Source organism: Gallinula chloropus, assembly GCF_964237585.1.
Source record: "Gallinula chloropus genome assembly, chromosome: 4".
In the NCBI taxonomy this organism is placed as follows: domain Eukaryota; kingdom Metazoa; phylum Chordata; class Aves; order Gruiformes; family Rallidae; genus Gallinula; species Gallinula chloropus.
The window spans coordinates 36,595,286-36,615,660 of NC_140088.1; the positions used below are offsets into that span (position 1 = coordinate 36,595,286).

Below are 20,375 nucleotides of genomic sequence, written 5' to 3' on the forward strand. Positions count from 1 at the left end.
TAGTAAGACCTGGGTGGTGATGTCAGCCCCCATTTTACTCTAACAAAATGTTTTGACCTCTTCCCCAGACATTTTAGCATGCTTGGAGAATAGACTTTGAGAAAACACATAGGAAAACTAGAGAAGAACAAGATGCACAGCCTGAAATCAAGTGCTCTAAGCTCCCCCTGGCACTTGGCAAAACACTGCAAGAAGAGTCTAGGAAGCTTCCTTGGAGCCATCAGCCACTGATTTCTCCAGAAGAATCAGGTATGTTCAGTCAACCAGCAACAAGAGTCAATCGCTGGCACAGTTCAGAGAACACAGCAGCCTGAAGGAGACCCAAGGCCACCAAAGGAAACCCGAGCCCACTAAAGGTTGCCTAAGGCAGAGGACAGAATAGAGAGGAAGTCATGGAAGAGGACAGAATAGAGAAGGCGGCATGCCACGTAACCATTTACCTTTAGGATGGTTGAAATTAACAAGGCAGCAATTGGTTGACATGCAGAACCGCAGTACTTCATGTGCAGGCAGCTCTCATGTATAAATTTATATTCCCCTCCCTTTGTTCAACAGGCCAGATCTGAACAAAATAAAATGATCTTCTGTGGGAAACCATATTACTCTGTTGAGCCTTTTTAGGATAAACACTAGATGTAGTTTCTCACGTTTGCCCCAGCTCTGTCCTTGTGACTGTAACTCCCATCTGCCTGCCAAGTAAGCAGACACATACAGTGTGAAGTTTGTGCACATTTTCTATCAAATTCAAACTGAAGCACCGAATACTCAGTATTTCTGAAGGTAAAACCTTTCAGAATGTTTGCAGACAGTGCACAGAAAATGAAGCAAAATCTTAACACCATCTCTGATCAAAAGCCTGACCCAAGTAAAGTTTAGTTGTACGATGACTTCAGAACGGATTTCTAATGTCTCTAAAGCTTTATGCTCAGAAGCAGGCAGCTAAAACTCAATACGTGCAGCCAAATACATCACATTGTTAACAGGGCTTTTACTAGGACAATCTCCCCAGCACTCATTGGGTTGGAACAAACATTTCACTTCTCTGCATAGCCTGTGCCACTCTCAATGCAAACCTGACAGCATTTGCTCAGCATACCAAAGAAAAAGGCAGTGTGTGGTGTTCCATAAGAACCCAAGTGGATGTTCCACAAGAACCCAAGTGGACCTTAGTTTCATATATTTAAGTTTTAATCCAAACAAAAAGGAAAGAAAATAATCAACTACCAAACAAAAAACCACCCACCTCCAGGAACTAAGTCACTTTCTGTCATTCCCTTCTAGAAAGGGGCAAGAAAGAACCTTCAGCAGTCACCAGTTTTAAGCTCGGTGTAGAGCTTAAAACTTGTACAGCCCTGCCCACTATAGTCAGAATGTTACAGCAGAGGTAGTACTTCCAACTTCCCTAGCCAAAAAGAATATAATACTGAACTTCAAATATGAAAGCAATTTAACCACACTAGTACATTTAAAGCTTGAGGGTCTTTGACATTCATGAAAGCAGGGAAGTTGTTCAATATACAGAAGGTTACCCAAGAGTAACCTGATAAAAAACAAGCATCAAAATCAACCCAAACATCAAAAGAATAATCTCTAATTAAATATGCTGGGGATTTTGTCAGCCTATTACCAGGGTCTTGATGATCTTTTCTGATTTCCCAGGGCTCAGAAAGGAATAACGACATTAAATATTCTGTGTGTACTTGGAAGAAAAGCAGTGAGGGAGAATTGACACAAATAGCTTCAAATTACTTCTCAGATCCTACACCTTGTACTTACAAAAAGGTGGGACTTCAACATGGTCAACTCCGAACATACTGTCACTGCCAAACAAGCCCCAAGAACACTGCGGCCAAGGAGCTTGTTTTCTGGAGGTGGCTGGCAAGATGCTACACCACTTTGTGATGCACAGGCAGAATGCTTTTGTCCTTCAGAGCTGCTTTTTTTTTTTTTTTTTTAAATTTTGTAACGGTTGTGGACCTCTCTGTCTAATTGCATCCACTTCATCTGTGAAGAGAGATTTATAATGGAACATAATTTTGAGGGATTAACTTCAACGCTGGTACATGGCCCATGCAGAAGTGACAGCAAAAAATTTATATTAGCTGTTGCTCCTGCCAAAGAATAACAGAAAAGCTTATTACACAGGCAATCAAGCTCCCAAATTAGCGCTGATTTTCACCCCATGCCACTTTACTGCTGTTAATGATGGGAAGCGGCAGCAAATATGAAGCAAAAAGCCATCAGGAAACTAGCTTTCAGGTTTTGTTGTTGAACGGGGCAACAAAAGTCCTTGTTCAGGTACACATCTCAAAAGGCAGCAAGAGCTAAAGACAGACCACAAAGCTGGAGGAATGACCTACAGAGCAGGGGCCTTACTGAAACGTTCTCAGGGAACTTCTAGTCCAGCATGCCTAATTCACAGGGCTAGGGAAGCATCAATCTTCTCTCTTCCTCCACCCTACTAAAGAGGTCTCTTAGAAGCTGTGTTGAATGCAAAGCTGAATGCTTTTGGGAGCCACGGCCACGTTTATCTACAGTCTCCGGGAAGGTACATTGCTGCAGCAGCACTCCCTAACCCACAAGACAGGGCTGCTGCCCATATCCTGTGACAACCCCAGTGATGCAAGAGCACTTTCAGCAATTTGGGACCATCTGTGGGGACTGTCTCAGCCCTGGCCAGGGCTTAACTTGAGACATTTGTGTTTTAACCCGTGGAGACCTCAGTACTGTAACTATGATGGCAGTCATCATGTCCCCACATGGAAGTTTCACTACAAACATGCTGTGAACTGTGGTGCTTCACAGTATTACCACTCCTAAGATTCACTCCCGGTGTGGTACTACTGACAGACCTGAAACACTGGAAGCAATAATAGCGAAATAAGTCTGCAAAGATAAGAGAGACGGAGCCCCTTCCTAATCTTCAACAGGAGAAAGGAGGGTTCTGGGGATTCTGCCATCTGAGAAACATCCAAAGGCACAATCTGGCCTCAAAGACACAGAATGTGATGTGCTTAAAAGAAAGCAAGGCTAGAAGCAAGCCCTCTACCCTAGAAACACCATGACACGTTGTAACCAGAAAGTTCACACTGATCATACTGGGTTTCACTTCAAAGAGATCCTGACTTCCCAGGTCACCTGAAGAACTTAACCATTCTCTCTGCTTCCCTATGTGCTGCTCATACCTCCTTGAAGTCAGTTAAAAAACCCTTTCCTTTCCCCTGGCTTTTATGCCTTACGGAAGCGCCTTGCAGGACTCAGGTGCCCACCTACAGAAAAGCATTAAGTTTTCTTTCAAAAGCAGGATAAAGCCTTGCTCAGCTCTCACTGAAAACAGTTGGATTTCTTCTACCAAGCTCCAAGCTGGAGCCACCTTAGCTGAAACGGTGTATGCATGTACAGTTAGTTCATAGTTTGTGCAGAACCTCAGTGGATTAATCCAACAAGAAGAACCAAAATAATCCCAGATCATTACCACAGATAATTGAAGATCCACAAAAATGACGCAAATCTCCTTGCAACACACTAAGAGGTTACAAGTAAAATATTTCTTCTTATTCTTCTATTTTCTGCTATTTGACAGCATACTTCCTGCATGGATTGGCTGTTGGCCTCAACTACAAACCTCTCTATATAGTCCTCTTAAAACTGCTGTTTAGCAAGACTGGTTACCTCTGTTCGCACTACACATGGCCATTGTTACGGCTGAGAAGAACTAATTTATGGAGAATACTCCATTATCCTGGCATCTTCAGCTGCTACTGAAAGAAGGCACCACAGTCAGAGGCAGTAAGGGAGGGAGAGAGCTGTCCTTAGATCAACTCTGATACAGGAATGTCTCGGTCATGTCATGTACTCCTGAGTGTGGCAAGACCAGGCTGACAGTCTGGGCTTGACAGCTCTGTGACATCCCTTCTGTTCACTTGCTAATAGAGTCTAGAAAAGCTTTTTATAGCAGCTGGCAGAAGCAGTAGTATTAACTTGAGATAAGTTCGTGCTACACTTACTTCACTAGTGTTTGGTTTAAGGGCGTACCTTCCTAAGTTTCCAAGGTAGATCCCCTTCACCAAGGATGCTCAGACTAAACCAGGGCAGCTACCTTTAAGGATCCAAAACCCTACCTGATAGTTCTGCTAAGGAGTAGCTGCAACTCACCACTCTGGAAACTGGTGGATCGGTCCAAATTACAGCATGAAGGGACTACCAGGCAGCTATTTAAATGAAAGCTTCCAAGCAGGTGGGGTGCACTGAATAAGCAGTCCCACGGGTGACAGACTGGAGGGCAGCATTAGATGGGGCAGGTGCAGCCATAAACTCAACAAGGTCAGGGAGCGAGCACGTGGTTGTGCAGGCACTGCAGAGGACTAACACTGGAGAAGGGGAGCAGGCAGGGATTACAGCTCACTAGCACCTCCAGAAAAATCCCAGCCCAGCCTCCAAAAGCACGCATTCTGTACATCAGCCAGCAAGGCCCTTAATGTACAACCTCACCAGGGACACCGCAACACAGGGAGCGGCGCATCCGGTTGGAGGGGCTCTGAAGGGTGACCGCAGCAGAAGTAGCAAAGTAAATTACAACATTGTCCTCGAAGCCACTACAGGAAAAAAAAAAAATCAGCTGGAGACAAGATTCTGGAATACGAACTGCTCACAAAGAAAGTGAACACCATACTGGAACCCTGATAAGAAAGCAATTTAATGTATGCATAGCCGTGGTGCCTGACAGCATGAGACCCCATTAAAGGCCCACAGGCTGCCAAATATACACTTCAAGTGAAAAACCAAAACACAACCACAACACAACCCACAAGAAGCCACGTATGTAATGGAGAAGGGGTATAAATAAATAAATAAATAAGTAAATACACACATAGATATAAAAATTCCTGTGCATGAGGCCACAAACCAAAGAGGCCCTCAGGACCAGAAGCTGTACTGCTGGACACTCACACCTGTGGTACACACACCAGAGCCAAATCAAATATATCACAGCTAGGTCTCAGTAAGGAGATACCTTAGTGCCATGTGGAGATGCTAGCTCAAGTTCCAGCAGGACTGTGGACACCACATCCTACCTCTGTTCACTAGTCACACTGATGTAGCTATATTACTTCCAGTCCCCAAAGCACTCTTCTAAACACTATCTCTGGCATCACTTCAGTGCAGTATAGTCAAGAGTAAAAATAGCTTTTACACCTCTTTATATTTCTACTCCCCTCTTTCCGCAGTGCGCTCTTTCTCTCTCTCCTTCTAAGGAGGAGAGACACATCAGTTAAGTCACCCAGCAAACATAAAGAGCTTATGGTTCCTTCTAAAAGGGACACTACAGCCACAAAGCTACCACTGCAATTAGTGATTTGAAGTCTAATGGAGCAAGAAGCAGCAAACTATGCAATAAAGTTTTACAGAATAACCACACTAAGCATGACAAGAGCACATTAGGCTGGGAACAGCTGTGGCCATACCAATTTCAAGGTCCCCAAGATGACTTTTACATGTGCCGGAAAGAACCTGCTTCATTCAACACCTTTCAAGCTTGATTGAATCAGACAGTCTCAGCGGTTCTCACATACGAGGCATGGAAGTTCAGCAGCTATGAGCACTCTCCAGTGGTATGCCCTTGCCCTCTAAGCTTGCCCTAGGTATCACACTCAGAAGCTATAGAGCTTCATGGAGCTATCCAGGGATGCACGTCTGATCGAGCCAGACAACCTCTCTACAACAGCAACACCACTAAGGGCAGGATCACTCACGTTTTGCTTCTCATACTGGGCTGGCTGTTGGAGCTGGAGATGGTAACCCAGCCCAGGAATTGGGAGCAGCGCTCGCAATGTTGGCCTGGCACAGAGCAGCTTACCTATTCAACTCTGCTTTGGCAACTCCTGGCAAGTCCTCAGTACCTCTGTGCCTCAGCTTTCTCATCCGTGTACCGGGGCATCACAGAACATTTCTGTATCTCACTGGAGTGCTGCATTACCTGTGGTGTGCTCACCGCTAGAAAGAGAACAAGCAGTGCGCCTCCTCTGCTCAACATACCAAGAGACAAGCTCTAGTCCCAACTTGAAGGATCTATGAAAAATTAATATCTTTGACCCTCCTTTATACCCATCAGCAAAATCCACCCACCCCTGTAATTTGCTTTGAAATACGGGAAAGAGCAGTAATTGTTCAGAATTATTCACTGGCTGGAAGACCAACATCTAAGGGTACACGTTCTCTGCAGACACGAACTTGCTCTATCCCAGGGCTTGGGAAAGTACCAGTTCCACTGGTGCACATCACTCTCGTTTGAAAGCCTCACCACAGCAGGCACCACGTGAACTTGCCTGCCCGAACTCACATTTTAAACCAGAGCAAATATATTACCGCGAAATGCACAAGGCATGCCTCAGCAAGTTACCTCCAGCCCATTTTCCCTGTGAACATCTAACAAAACTGAAGTTTACGTTAAATATACACGGAGGATTTTCTCTTTCTTTTGAGGACAATCAACATCCGAGTTTCTCTGCCCCAGGAGGTACTGGCACAATCCACTCTGATTAGACTCAGGAGGGGGAGCAAACAGACAATTACTCTGATAACAATCTTATCTGAGGACTGAAATGAGATTAGCTGCCTAGCTCCAGTGATTCTTCCTCAGATACAGCGTTAAAAGGACTGACTAATGCAACATGGGACAGAGAAGGAATTTCCCTACAGAGCATGTTGGTTAAGTGAGGTGCAATTCTTCCCCTACTCATCCCTTTCCAGCCATGACAATTATCTGTTAGGACCAAGTGGCCATGAATAGCACAGGTCCCTGGCTAGACATCTTCCTGACAACACAGCATCGGGGCAATTTTTTCCTTCTAGCTTTCTACTGTTATACAGTAACTTGTAAGCAGAAAGCAGAAGGACCTTCTGGGATCCTTCCCTGCCCACAGGGAGCAACTCCATCCCACTGTCCTTCCTACTGCTTCATTTTTGCACTCTCCTCTCATAATTTTCAGATGGCAGCACACACAGTGGCTTTCCATGAACCTACTGAACAATGCTGTTGGTAAGTCCTCTCAAACGGTTTTGATTTCGCTTCTCTGACTTGATTCCATTCTTTTTAGTTATTTCCTCTACAACAGCAAGCTAACCCCTCTCCCCTTGGTAGTGTTTACAGCCTCCACATCTCTGGAATGATCTCCAGCAACAGACAGGGTAACATCAAGGGATATTAACAAAACTGCTCTGAGATAAGGTTCCCAGGTATGTCTGCATTTCAATCTCACAAAAGCAGGGTAATTAATATAGTAATAGGACAGATGCCAAACTGCTCAGGAAGTTGCTTATGCCTTACGTGTACCAACAGGTTTACACACCAGGACTGTATCAGAATTCCCTGCAATAGCCACAACAGACCAGAATTCTCAAGGTGCCAACTTCATTGCTGGCGAAATGCGTGTATTGGGAAGTGCATGTGTATGTGTGTATCTTGATCAACCAAGCTACAAATTTTGTGTCCCCATTACAGCCGTTTCACGAACTCTTTACACTGCCCAGTTGCAGGAAGGACGCAAAGACCTCTGAAACAGATTCCCCAGAAATCTAACACCACCCAAAAAGAAGAGCAATTTCAACAGCCTGGGTGAATCAAAGTGATGGCATTTTGAAAACTCATCAAAGAGAAGTTGCTAGCAAAAAAGGCAGAGAGGTAAACTTTCTTCCTGCAGTACATGACAGCATCATGCTTCGGTATTTGCAGTTTTCTTTACATGTCTATTTAGACTAAGATGAATATCCTTACATAAGTAAGCAGCACAAGAAGAGGGCCAACTGCTATGCTTCTGCTTTGCTGATTTGAATTCGAAGCATTTATTTAGTTATAATCCTTTATATAGGAAGTTTATTTATACAGACAGGGATTTCTGGAATTCTGCAGGATTAGTCAATCTACAGCATTCTCAGCGCACAAATTTTAGCATCAGAATTACACTGCCTGGATATTCAATGCCTAGAGTAAATATTTGGGCTCATGAAGGTTAAATAGATTAGTCAAGATGAAGCCAGGGTTGTCTGTTTATTTACTCAGACGCTTAAATATCACTCTTCTTCATTTAAGAAGCCTAGTTTAGAAGAAAAACCCACAAAGCAACAAACGAAGCATACTTGCCCAGTCTGAAGTGAGACAGCACCAAAATTTCTATCCTCTTCAGCCTGGGTACACAAGTGACAAAGCCACACACTGAATCACAAATCTCACACTCCTTGGTCTCCTTATGGGAACCGCACAGAGGAAACAACAGCTCCAGCACAGGCTTGCTGCTCTGAGTTTCAGCTGCACCAGTGAAGTGGGTTAAACAACCCCCCTCCTGGTTCTATTCAAGAGGGAAATAATTGGTGTGAAAACCATTTGCAGTTCAGTTACACTTTTGAGATGTAAAGAGGCAGTTATGCACAGGGCTGAATGAGAACTCATCCCTAAGTCCTACTGCCCAGTGGATTTCCCAGACATTTCAGGCATGTCCCACATCAGTTTTCACCAGAACCAGCAATAAATTCCAACCCATTCTCGCCAGAGCAGTGTTAAACTGGGTCCAATTCCTGACCCCACCTGCTATAATCCCTCAAGCACCATTATTCTGTGGCACATCAAATGCCTGATCCGAAGCCTCTCCACTGCCAATAGGGTTTGGATCAGTCGAGAAGGAACAGTAGTTAAGTGCTGTCAGAAAGCAAACCTGTTTGATTTCACCGTTTGATACACGCAGATTAAGACTGAGAGTAAAATGAGAAACTAATAAAAAGACTATGTCAACAGGTACAAAGCTAGCAAAACCTAAGGGCTTGAGGAGGAGCCGGCAGGCATTAGTTCACATCTCAGGCTGTGTGTTCAGTTTCAATTTCTGAATCAATTTTATTTAAAGGCACAGACATCAAAATGTTTTCCATTAATGCACTAGGAAAATAAAAGGTCTAGTTCAAGTAAACACCTCTGCAGAAAACAACTTTCCTCTCGCTGGCTTTTCCACCCTTCACTACTGCACGCCAGCCACTCCCCAGCGAGGTCGTGTCCTGTTTACCTCACTCTCAAGAAAATTTGTGTACAAAATTTCAGGCACTTTGGAGGAAGAAAAAAATATCTTCCCTCCAATCCACATTTACTCTGAACAGATGTAACATTCCTAAGAAGCTCTCAGCTGACTGCCTTTGAAGTCTGGAGAACAAGATGGAAAAAGGAAAATTAAAAAAAAAAAGAAAAAAAGCTCAACCTTGAAAGCTACATTTCTTCCCTTACAAGAAGTTGCCAGGGACTCTTGAGAGAAATAAAAAGCAAGTTCTCCAGATCCTTATCTTATGCTATTTTTGAGAGGCTTTTGTTTTGTTCCTTTGCTCTTGTCATGTTTACAACTAGAGGACTTCCCCAGATATGACGCATGTGCAAGCAGAACATTCCCTCTGCTCAATCTGCCCCCCATGCCAGGTCAGGGCAGCCCCCTGGCTTCAGACCCAGACCTGCCCAGCCACAGCTGGGGAACCAAGTGTGACCAGGAAGATTTTACAGCCGGAAAGTTGCGAAGAGATGCTTTGCAAATGCAAAGCACTGGCCCAAAGTAAATCCTCACCCTCTAGCGCTCCCCCAGCAGGTCCCCCCCTTGCGATGTGTTGGGGCCTAGCACTTGCACATCAACACCCCTTGGGAGTCACACAACCCTTCACGGTCGGAAATACCACTATTTCAACGGAAGCAGCCTGCACTTACCCCCTAATTGTTAGCGGTGCCTACATTAACTTCAACGTGGCATAAAGGGGCTGCTTCTTCCTGTTTTACTTCCCTCTGTCTGCCATGTCCTCAGCGCTCCTCTCCTTTCCCATATCCCACCCACCCAAATTTGCCCATTATTAAGCACCCAGAGCCTTTTGTTCAAGGTCCTTAAACAAAAGCCAAAGTACTGCATTTCCTGGCAAGAAGTGCCTAATACCAAGCAGTCACTTAGGGCAGCTCTAATAGATTCGTTTTCTCCCCGGCACAAAAACAGGGCATGCCAGACAGGCGAATTCAAGGACGTGTCCTTTCCTGAATTCCACAGAGCGAGATAAAGTAAGCGCGAGGCTCACAGGCTTATCTTAACTAAGAGGCTTTCCCCGTTCTCCCACTCAGTAAAAAACTAATTATTTACCACCGAGGCACAGAATAGGTTAAAGTTTCCTCTGTCTTGCCTCAGCTCCCTTTGCAGATTAGGGGAAAACAATGAAGTCTCCGCACTTGGTGATATTGCTAATGCTTCCTGTGGGGATAGCAGTGCCGGCTGCAAAGAGGATTATGATTACGGTTTAAAAGGAGTGTGCGCTGTACTGCCACAAGAGGCACAGGCTTATCAGGAAAGAAACCAAGCTGCCCCCAGACTGTGCATGTGGGACTCCTGCCTGCCTTCAGTTCTGGCTGACGGCCTCGGCGCAGATCACGCATCCGCCTATCAGGAGTGATAAAGCAGCAGCTGAGCTTGCAGGGGGCACAGCAGGGGATAAATGAGTAACGCTGTGCAAGCAGCTTGCATACGCTCGCCATCAGAACACACAGCAATGTTTACAGATCATCCCACCACATTTGTCTGCATCAAAACACGGAGCTGGCCAGGGCGCGGCAGAGCACATGGGGCTGTGCATTCCTGGTCGTGGCTGGGAAATCTTGAAAGAAAGAGTGTTGGTGGAGCTGTACGGGCTGTGTTGACATTGGCTGGCCTTCCACAGCCAAGACTGCAAGTGCTATGAAAAGCACAGCGTTGTCAGTTAGATGCGCGTTGAGCAGAGCTAGCTTTGAGGTACAGCTCCAAGAGCCCGTGAAGGGTCTCTGTCAGCCCTTTCAGTCTTGCTGCTGAGCACAAAGCTGTCTGAGTTGCAGAAAGAGTAAGAAATTGCCTCGGCATTCGTAAGACATATTTTTCATCACTGTGGGCTCTCTGAGGTACCATTGGCAAGGTAGCAACTCACTCACGCCCATACATCTCTATCAGGTGTTACAAAAGAGACACAGCACAACTTCCTTCCTATAATACCAAGGCTTTGGCCAAATCAACCATCAAAATTTCCTTGACTTTAAGGAGCGGATAACCTAAGCAGCAGGATGCATCTACTGGCTCATGCCCAGGTCAGCGTGCCACTTCCCCCCTCCTTAATAGTTGCACAGCTCAAATGAACCAGCATGAGAACCTGGATCCTCTTAAGTCTCACATTTGGAGTAGACAAATCCCGCTGATGTGCCAGAAGGTTTTGTTGCTGTTGGTTTGGGGTTTTGTTTGGTTTGGTGGTTGTTTGTTTCTTTTGTTAAACGCTATCAACTGTGCTTGTTCTTGAAGTTATTTGTACAACTGATGCAAGCTGAAGTTACACAGATAATCCCCCTCACCCCTAATTCTGTTCAGAGTGGTTTAATAGCTCCCTATCTGCTCGCTGGAGGCTAGAACAGTGAGTAACAGCATTAACGCACGCTCTCCTGAATTTTTACAGGCTTAGAAATCACTGAGCTTCACCCCTCAGCCAGACCTCACACAGCATGACACTGCCTCATCGCAGAGTTGTTTTAAGCAGTCTTTGCTACCTCCCACCGCACACCAGACCAAACCCTCCACAAAGCAACAGTTTTAAGATGCTCACAAGACACTTCCAGGAATTGCTGCATGCCTTAAACTAAGATGTTTTGCTCCTGCAGAGGACCAAGGTCTCTTCAGCTCAGTGACAACTGGACACTTTTCACTGACCAAAATGAACCTTCTTGTGCTGCTACAGCTCATGAGCCTCTCTACTAACCTTTGCTCCTGGTTGCTGGAATCTTCTGGGTTCCCTCTCTATCCCCTTTTCCTTGCCATTAATCTCTGTGGAAGAGAAGAAGAATGTGGTTGAAAGATCAAATGTTTGCCGGACTTATGGCTTTTAAAAACAGAACGCAAACTAACCCAGAACCTTTCCTGTTAACCTGCCTTCATCATCAGGCTTGTGCTTTAAGGGACTTGTGAGCCCCTGCAGACATCTGAATTCCATCTGACCTAATGTTTCTGATGCTCCTTAGTCTCTGAGAACAATGGGGCAGAGACATTTGCAACAATACATTAAATAAAGTCACTGACTTTCAAATCTTAATTGAGTCACCATGTGGGCCCTGAGCCTTGGGAAGACAAAACTTCATTGAGTTTCTCGGTTTCACATCCTGAGAGCCCAGCAACTTCAGGTATGCAAGGAAAATGAATACCTCTGAAAAACATCCTGCCTGATGGTGTTTTAAAGATTATCTAAGAGAATTAATAGGATTATTTGATAACAGACTCTGCCCAAGACGACAGCGAGAGGAAAGGCAGCCTTACCAAGGAGGACCAACATAAAAGCAGAAGAAAAACAATAAAAAGAAATCCATCAAGGTGAGGGCTGGATAAGTAGGCTGAGGAAAAAACAGATTGATAGAGTGAGTTCAGGTCTAGAAAAAGGTACTTCATCATCACCTCTGGAGATGAGTTATTTTCTTCTTGGCAACAGGGATACTGAATTGTATCAGCAGCATCAGGGTAAGGTTTCCACTCAAATCTAATCAATACATGTCTGCTCCTTCCAGCCTCAGTAGCTCAGATAGAGACTGACTAACAGTGACATACATTGCCATACTACGAAGACCTTTGATACCATCTGCATAGGAGACCCATCCAAAAGATGGGACGTTGATTTAAAACGAAGGAAAAGCAGAAAGATTAAGCCCATCACTTTGCCAGGTTACCACTAGCAGTGATGCAGATAGAAGAGTATTTTACTCTCAAAGTATGGGCAGAAGCAGTCAAAACTGCTATTTAAGAGAAGGCTGGAAGCAAGGAATCAAAAATAGATATATGGGTAAACTTTACACCTTTGTACTCTTTGAGAATGCAGAGCTAAGCCTGCATAACCTCTACCTTAATCAAAATTTAATTGAAGATACTGGTTACTTTGATAACTAAATATACGACTTTCAGGAGACACCAGGTACACAGAAAATTGCGTTACAGCCACAGTAAACAGGAGAAGCAAGAGCAATTAATCTGTCTTCCAGCATTAATCATCACATATGGCATTAAGACCCACATCGCATATGGCATTAAGACCTACACAGACTCTCTGATGCATTTCTCACCAGTCATCTCTAACAGAGCAAGAACCGAACCAGGCTGAACTGACCACATCCCACTGAGGAGTTCCACGCTTCTGTAGCCTCTTGAGCTGCCTTACCTGAAGGACATTTAGCACTCCAAAAGCTTTAAACTGGGAAGAGCTTGCTTCCCTACCTGGACATAGCTCACTCTGCCTGTACGGAGACTTTGGTGTATCAACTTTGAGAATGCCATTTATACATTCCTAAAACCAATCAGGATCCCTAAGCTCATACAAAAGGAAATGAAAAATATTACTGTCAAACGCCCATCAGGCCTAGAAGCCTAGGTGACTGTCATACAGTAAAGAAATTAAAAGGCTGCATTTGAGATAGGGATGGGAAGAGCATATACTATCTTGAAAGGCTCTGATTAAAGCTGTCCTAGTATCAAAATTCAATTTCTTTCAGGTTTTGCAAACAACAGCCTTGAGCTGAACGCTGCCAGACTGCCTGCACCCTTTAAGGAGATTAGGTTATTACCAGCCAACTATGCGAATCCTAAATCCAGTATTAATCCTAATTCCCATTTAGCCACATCTTCATTGTGCAGTGAAAGCTGGCTGTGCATGAATTTGCGCATGCACTCTGCCACGTGCAATAATCTGTGTCGCAAACAACTGACACTAAACCTCCTGTATATTTAAGAAATACATTTGGACCTTGGTTTCCAGAAAATCCCAGTAAAGGAGAAAGACTGGAGCTGGAGAAAAGAGTGGGCCAAGCTGGAATGATTTCTGAGAGATGATGGGAACGGGACAGTTTCCAACCTAAAAGCTTTTAGAAGCCAATAACAGGAGATTTCAGCCCTTGCTTGGAAGAAAACAGGATGTGCAGCCGAGTTACAATGACTTAGAAGCAACCGTGACACTGACCCCTTAATGCTGCAGGGGTGCTGCCAGTATCAGACAGCTGAGATGATGAGCCCTGGTGACTGCAGAAAGCACTGCCCATCTCTGTGGTCACATGCACTCTGACAAGGGAAGTCTTCGGGGGCAACATTAAACACTTCCTCTGAGCACAGCCTCATTCCCCTCTCCTCCTAGATGTTCTGAAGCCAGCATGGCCCACCTTGCCACGGGCTTGCTACAAAAGCTTTCGCTAACAGGTAGCTCTTCCTATTGTAATTGCCTCAGAGCCGTGAAAGTGCCATCCTGTGCCCCCTCCAACATAATTTTACACCAATTCTTTTCCAAATCCCATCGTGGCAGCCAAATTGAGCATGACTCCATGCTGCCAAGGCTTGCTGAATTGTTCATAGGCAAGATCAGGACAGACTGAGGATGAGGACAGACTGCTGCTTGGTCTGCTGTCAAATGAGATAATTTATACTCAGTTTATAAAAAGTTCTCACAGATATTTGGAAAAACCCTAGGATTGTTTCTTGTGTTTAAAGCACAAGAATTCACTGCAGATGAAAGGAACCTTTCAGGAAACACATCCCCAAGAGATCAAAAATGTGTTTGGCACCACTGCCTATTACAGGCAAGAAGACTTTCCCACTGGCAATGGAGTGAACATCTGCTGGAAAAGGCAAAGTTTTTTATTTTTAAAAGTAAACACAATAATTGCTGAAAACCTCTCTTTCCATCAACCCCAAACTCATCAGGCAAACTTCTCAAACAAAAAGCAGTAGAGAATATTGTCCCTAAATTTCACAATTGGAGGCAAAACTAGATCTTCCTTCACCTTGCAAATGGCTATTACCTTGGTCACCAGGACACTCAAGTGGAGGCCCCAGTAATGTTATAGTACACTGGAAGGACAGTAGGCTGTACATCAACTGAGCTGTGGTAGCTCTCCATGTGCATGCTCATCCCCTGCAGCTGATGTGAGCTAATTTAATTTAGCAATGATAGAGTTCAGCTAAATTGCATTACCTTTTGTTTGCCATGGGCTAAGACCACACACGGACAACAACCATAGCTCATCCAACAGCTAGGTAATCTGACCGAGTGCCTGGCTTCTGGGAATACTGCAGACTCATTCATATACCCTTTTTTCCTAACTTCAAGCCAATGTCTGAGCAGCGACGTGTCCAGTCTGAGCAAATAGGGAACTCTCCCTGCTTCATGTCACAGGCTGATCTCCTATGATTCTTCTTACTTCAGCAATATAGATTAGTACATGCAACCAAGGCCAACAGCTGTGGGATGGCAAATTGCAAGTTTTAGTCTGTGGTTTCTGACAATCAGCATTTCGGCAGCCCTTCTTTTCTCATTCTGTCAACACAGAAAAGAGAATCAGGGCTTTTGAATTATGCAGTCAATTAAAAAAATAAAAGGAAGAAGCTAGAGATTCCTATTCTATTCTGCACCAGAACACTCTCCCAAGGCAACCCTAAATGAAATGAACACCTGCACTGTTTTCTATCAAAGAATGTGACCCATCCCTTTCCAATAAATGTCCTTTGCAGACCATGCCTATATATCCTACTCCTGATTTGGCCAGCCCAGCAACCTCCCTCACAGGCTCATCCAAAGTCCCGACTCCAAATGGCATGTTTCTTTGGAAAGAGTAGAGGATTTTGGTTTGTGTTTAGTATTTAATCTGCAGAGATTAACTGCATACTTAATCACAGACATGAGGCTGATATGTCATGTACATACATTCTTCTGTAAACCCTACTTTTCCCACTGCCAATACTTTCATCTTCGACCATGGAGGAGGGGATTGTGGCAGAAGAATGCAGCTCAGGGTCATTTCTCTCCACACACAGAGAAAAACCAAAAGGGTTTTGCATAAGGACTTGCATAACTTAAGATTTTTGTCTGCAACACAACTATGGACACAATAAAAGCCAACTATTTATACACACAATCTTAAATTTTCAAGATTATGCAAAATATGCTTTGTGTAAGAAAACAACTAAGATGAAGGTAAGGAGATTCTCCACCCCACCCCACCCCCGCAGTGGTCACAAACATTTCCTAGAGAACGATTTCTTATTAAAAGGTATTGTTTGCAAAACCTAAAGCCACTCACTGAGAAGTGTAAGAAACAGAAAGAGAAGACTCCACTGAAAACAGCCTTTAAGTATGCATGAGTTTGACTAGACGATTTTAATTGTCCATGCTGGGAAAATACAAAGGAAGGGAAAATATATATTCCTTATCCCAAATATATTAATAGACAATGTCTCAAAATAATAAATTTGCTAAGAGCCACATAGGAAAATCACGGTCAACACACATACTTGATGTCACAAACACCCCAATTCTTAGTGCGCTATGCACCAGCCATACCTTCATATAATTTAAAACAAAGTCATAAATAAATCCAACCCAAGTGGTATCATTTAGAATAATCCAAACCAGTTTTCCCTAAAGCTGATCTCGCTGGTATCCTATCCAGTCTAGCTTAGGATGCCCCAAGCAAAGCAATACCTCATCACACTCATGCTGAATTGGAAAGGAAAAGCCTGTGCCACAGTCTCTCATTGCTGTCTTGTCCCTTTACCTTGCTTCATCTGATGCCATCCCTGTACCAAGCCCATACAGATCCCTGCAGAAAGGCCCTTTTTTATATTGCCTGCCCTTGGTCCTACTCCCATGTGGCACGTGTGGGCAGCCATATTCTTCAGTTGCAGAACAGAAAATACTAATGCTTTGAAGATACAAAATAAGCTGGCAGCTAATATTTAACAGTAAGTGTCCTTAGAAAAAAAGAAAAGAAAACCAAAACACTGCAAGTTCACTGAAACCTGTAAGCCACAACCTTAATGGCAAAAATAACCCTGCAGCTCAGTGATTTGGGCTCTCCTGGGGGCTGAAATTGCCTGATTAAAAAGATAAGCACAGACAGACCCATTGCTCTAAAATATTTCAGAGACAGCTAAAGGAATGACTGAGTCTCCCGGGTTTAATAACACTCACAATTTCAGTTATTTATAATGCTGGTTATCCAAGTATTTACGTGGCTCCAAAGCAGAACGTTAACGGAATCTCTGTAGAGTTGAATGAGATATTCCTAACATGTCAAAAACCCAAGCCAAAAGCCTAAATAAATGGAACAGGAGTTTCTCCCAGATAAAGACAGTATCCGTTCTTGCCTCCTGCGCAGGCCTCACCAGCCCAGCTGCTTGGGCAGCCGCAGCAGCACAGCGCTACTTCAAAGGGAGTACCTGCTCAGCCTGAGACAAGCCTCGCTGCCCAGGTCACAGCTGCTACAGTGCAAACACAGACCATGGTCCGATCTGCAGTGTCCACCTGGATCCTACATCTGCCCTTGATTAGGATGGCGAGGCAAGATAGCTGCAAGAGAGTTTCCTGAGTGAAAAACCAGAGTAAGCAAAGGGAGGACATGCCTGCAGTGCTGTGGCAGACTTGCGTTCAACCTGCTGCAGGTAGGATGACCCATCCTGTCCCAGGGACCCTCAGGTACATACCTGACTGAATTTCTGGCAGGTGCAGAAGTCCCAGCACCTCATCAAACTCTATCACAACAGGAGGCATCAGTGACACCGTGAGCACGGTGCGCATCCCCAAAATCAGGCAGGGAAGCATTATGCCTCCAGTCTGCTCCCCCAGTCACCCCAGAAGAGGTCACTGGAGACATCTAGGTACAGCAACCTGGTTCCAGTTTTCTTTTGGGGGGTTTTCGGGGCGGAGGAGGGGGGAGCTCCTCAGCCCTGTGCTGGCCTTTTCTGTAGAATATTGGTTGCAGGGAGTACCACACCACACCTGCAGATTGGCTACACTGAGCAGACAGAATTGGTCTGTCCAAACAATGGGTGTATGATTATTCTTTATCTCTAGGTGAAACTGTGGCTCACAGATGAAAAGCTACTTAGAACTTAGTTTCTGTCAGGATCATCCTTTTCCAGTTGCACAGCACCATTCTCACCTCCCCTCCAACAGCTCCATATGTTGAGAGGGTTAAAAAAGACAGCAAAACCATTAGCATTTTGATAGCTTTCCACACATGTATAGCAAAAAGTCTTTAAAATTCATTGCACTCAGATAATCCTTCAAGTCTAGCATTTCCTCCTCAGCTTGAGGCAACCAACTGGTTTTCCTCGCCTTAATACCTTAATAGAAAGCTCCACGGAGTTGCCAGGCTAGAAGTCTCAAATATGCTCAAGAAAAGCAGAGTCCTGAAGTTCAAGAGACGCCATGTGAAGTGTCTGGGGTTTAATTAAGAAACAACTATAGGGGCATCATCTCAGATACGGCACATCCCGTAGATATCCCATCTTCAGCGCATCGCACAGCTCACAACACACGCACGCGCTGTTTTCCTTCCAAAACGCTGCGCACATCCAGCCCCCACTAATTCCAGCTGCCGCACGAGGCACTCGGCATCTCTGAAGAACGAAGAAATGAGAAACCCCAGCCAGGATTCAACACAAGCTCAGGGACTTGAGCTCTCATCAAGATCAAGGCTGATTTTTTTTTAGCGCTATTGCAGCCTCCAGAACAAAGCTGTGATTTCGAGCTGCGCGGTTGGCAGCAGCTCCACACCTGTGCCTGGGAAGCTGCTGCTTTTTTTCTCTCTTTTTTTTTTCCTTTTTTATTTTTCTCCAAGCGTGTGCCTTTTTAACAACTCCAAAGCAAATCACTTTCTCAAGGAAGCACCCAGGAGTGCCTTGGGGCAGAGAAAGCAGCCATCTCACTTCCCAGCTTTGATTAAGCTTGTTGCACTGAAAGCAGGGGAGTTCTTCAGGACCACATCACTCCTCAGGTACCACTAAATGGGAGGACTCAAGGAGTCGCTAGCTTGTTATGGACTATTAGGCCTGATTAGATCCTCTCTGCAAACACATTTTAGGGGGGTAAACGTTCTGGAAAAAGCCAGTCTGTTTAAAGGAAAATGTTTGTTATGAACCTGTACCCGCTTCTGAAAAAGTTTAACAGGTCAAAAGTTGGCATTCAAAAGAAACCAAGAGCAGCAGCGAGACAGCATTGCAGTACAATGTGGGAAAAGGAGCTTCAGATGCCAGGACTATGACCTGCAGTCTCCCACACTCTTAACACGTACCTCAATCCACAAAACATTGGCTGCTGTGGCTGAGAACTCCCCTCCCCAGTCCTTCCAAAAGTTCAGGAGATCTTTGCTCCTCTATGAGAAACAACCAACCAACCCTTCTCTCACCCCCCACCCCAAAATCACAACCCATAAACAGAGCCTCATTTTCAGAGAGAAAGGTGGTCAATCCAAATTTGGCCAATGCACCCTTAACACAGACAGGAGAGAAGGCCTCATGGCATATCACAGTGTTACACTGTACATTTGGCTCCAAGGCAACAGAGCAGCAAGCCGTTTAGTTAGCTGGGGAAAAAGTCTTCCTATAGCACAGGAAATATTCCCTCCCCATTTTTTAACCCATGTTATCTTTCCTAGGAGCAAAATTTGGATAGATGTTCTGGAGGAAGAAATACTGACTTTGGTTCTTCCTTAAAAGCAAGATTTCTTATTTTCTAGGTTTTTTACGAGCTTCCAGTGACACCTCTAAATGAGAGCTGGTAAACAGGGTGCTCTGCCTCAAAAAGGTGCTACAAAGACACAATCCATTTGCAACTCTGAGATGTTCAGATAACGCAGACCGCAGGGAAAACTCAATAACAAGTAGTACGTCATCACTGCGATGCGAAAGAGAGAGGCTGCATCTGCCAGAAAAATTCTGAGCAACAGACTCCTTCTGGTGAGCTGGGACATGGGTAATTCAGATGCCTGCCCAATCTGTTCGCTCAGGCACACTGCACTGTCTTGTTACCCACCAGTCAATCTCTGGTCTATGCCTAGGAGTACACACACACACAACAGCAAACACTTCGAGCCATGTGAATCCGCTTTTGAATGCATTTACAGTTACTGGAAGGGTGAGAAGATCACCTTATCAGTTTCAACAACTGCATCTGTTTCACCACATCCTTGCTAAACAATGGTGTTTCTGGTCAAATCCTCGCTTCACTAGGCAAAGTTCCTCACAAGGCAGAAAAAAAACACTCTCAGGGACAGTAGAACAGGAACAGGGAAGGACGTGACAAACCTTGTCCATGCAGGTTACCTACAAAGCTGCATGACAGACTCAGGCACCTTTATATTAATTATATTCTATAAAAAGAAAATATTAAAAACCATCATGGTTTGGTCCCACTCCATCCTGTTGCAGTTCATAAAGGATCCAAGATCACAGCTGAAGATTCCATCTTCGCACGAAAGGACAGTCTGCAGGTGTACTTTTGTAGGATGCAAAAGGGAAACAGATCCATTACAGGGCTCCTTTAGCTTTAAATGA

At 44.6% G+C, this 20,375-nt stretch overlaps 1 long non-coding RNA gene across 1 annotated transcript in view; it reads right to left on the reverse strand.

Annotated features, from left to right (window-relative positions):
• LOC311190683 overlaps window positions 1-20,375 on the reverse strand; it is a 63,746-nt gene that overhangs the window by 28,408 nt on the left and 14,963 nt on the right. The window contains exon 2 of the long non-coding RNA XR_014617232.1: window positions 11,776-11,840. This is a non-coding gene — a long non-coding RNA (uncharacterized lncRNA). The remainder of the gene's footprint in view (window positions 1-11,775; window positions 11,841-20,375) is intronic.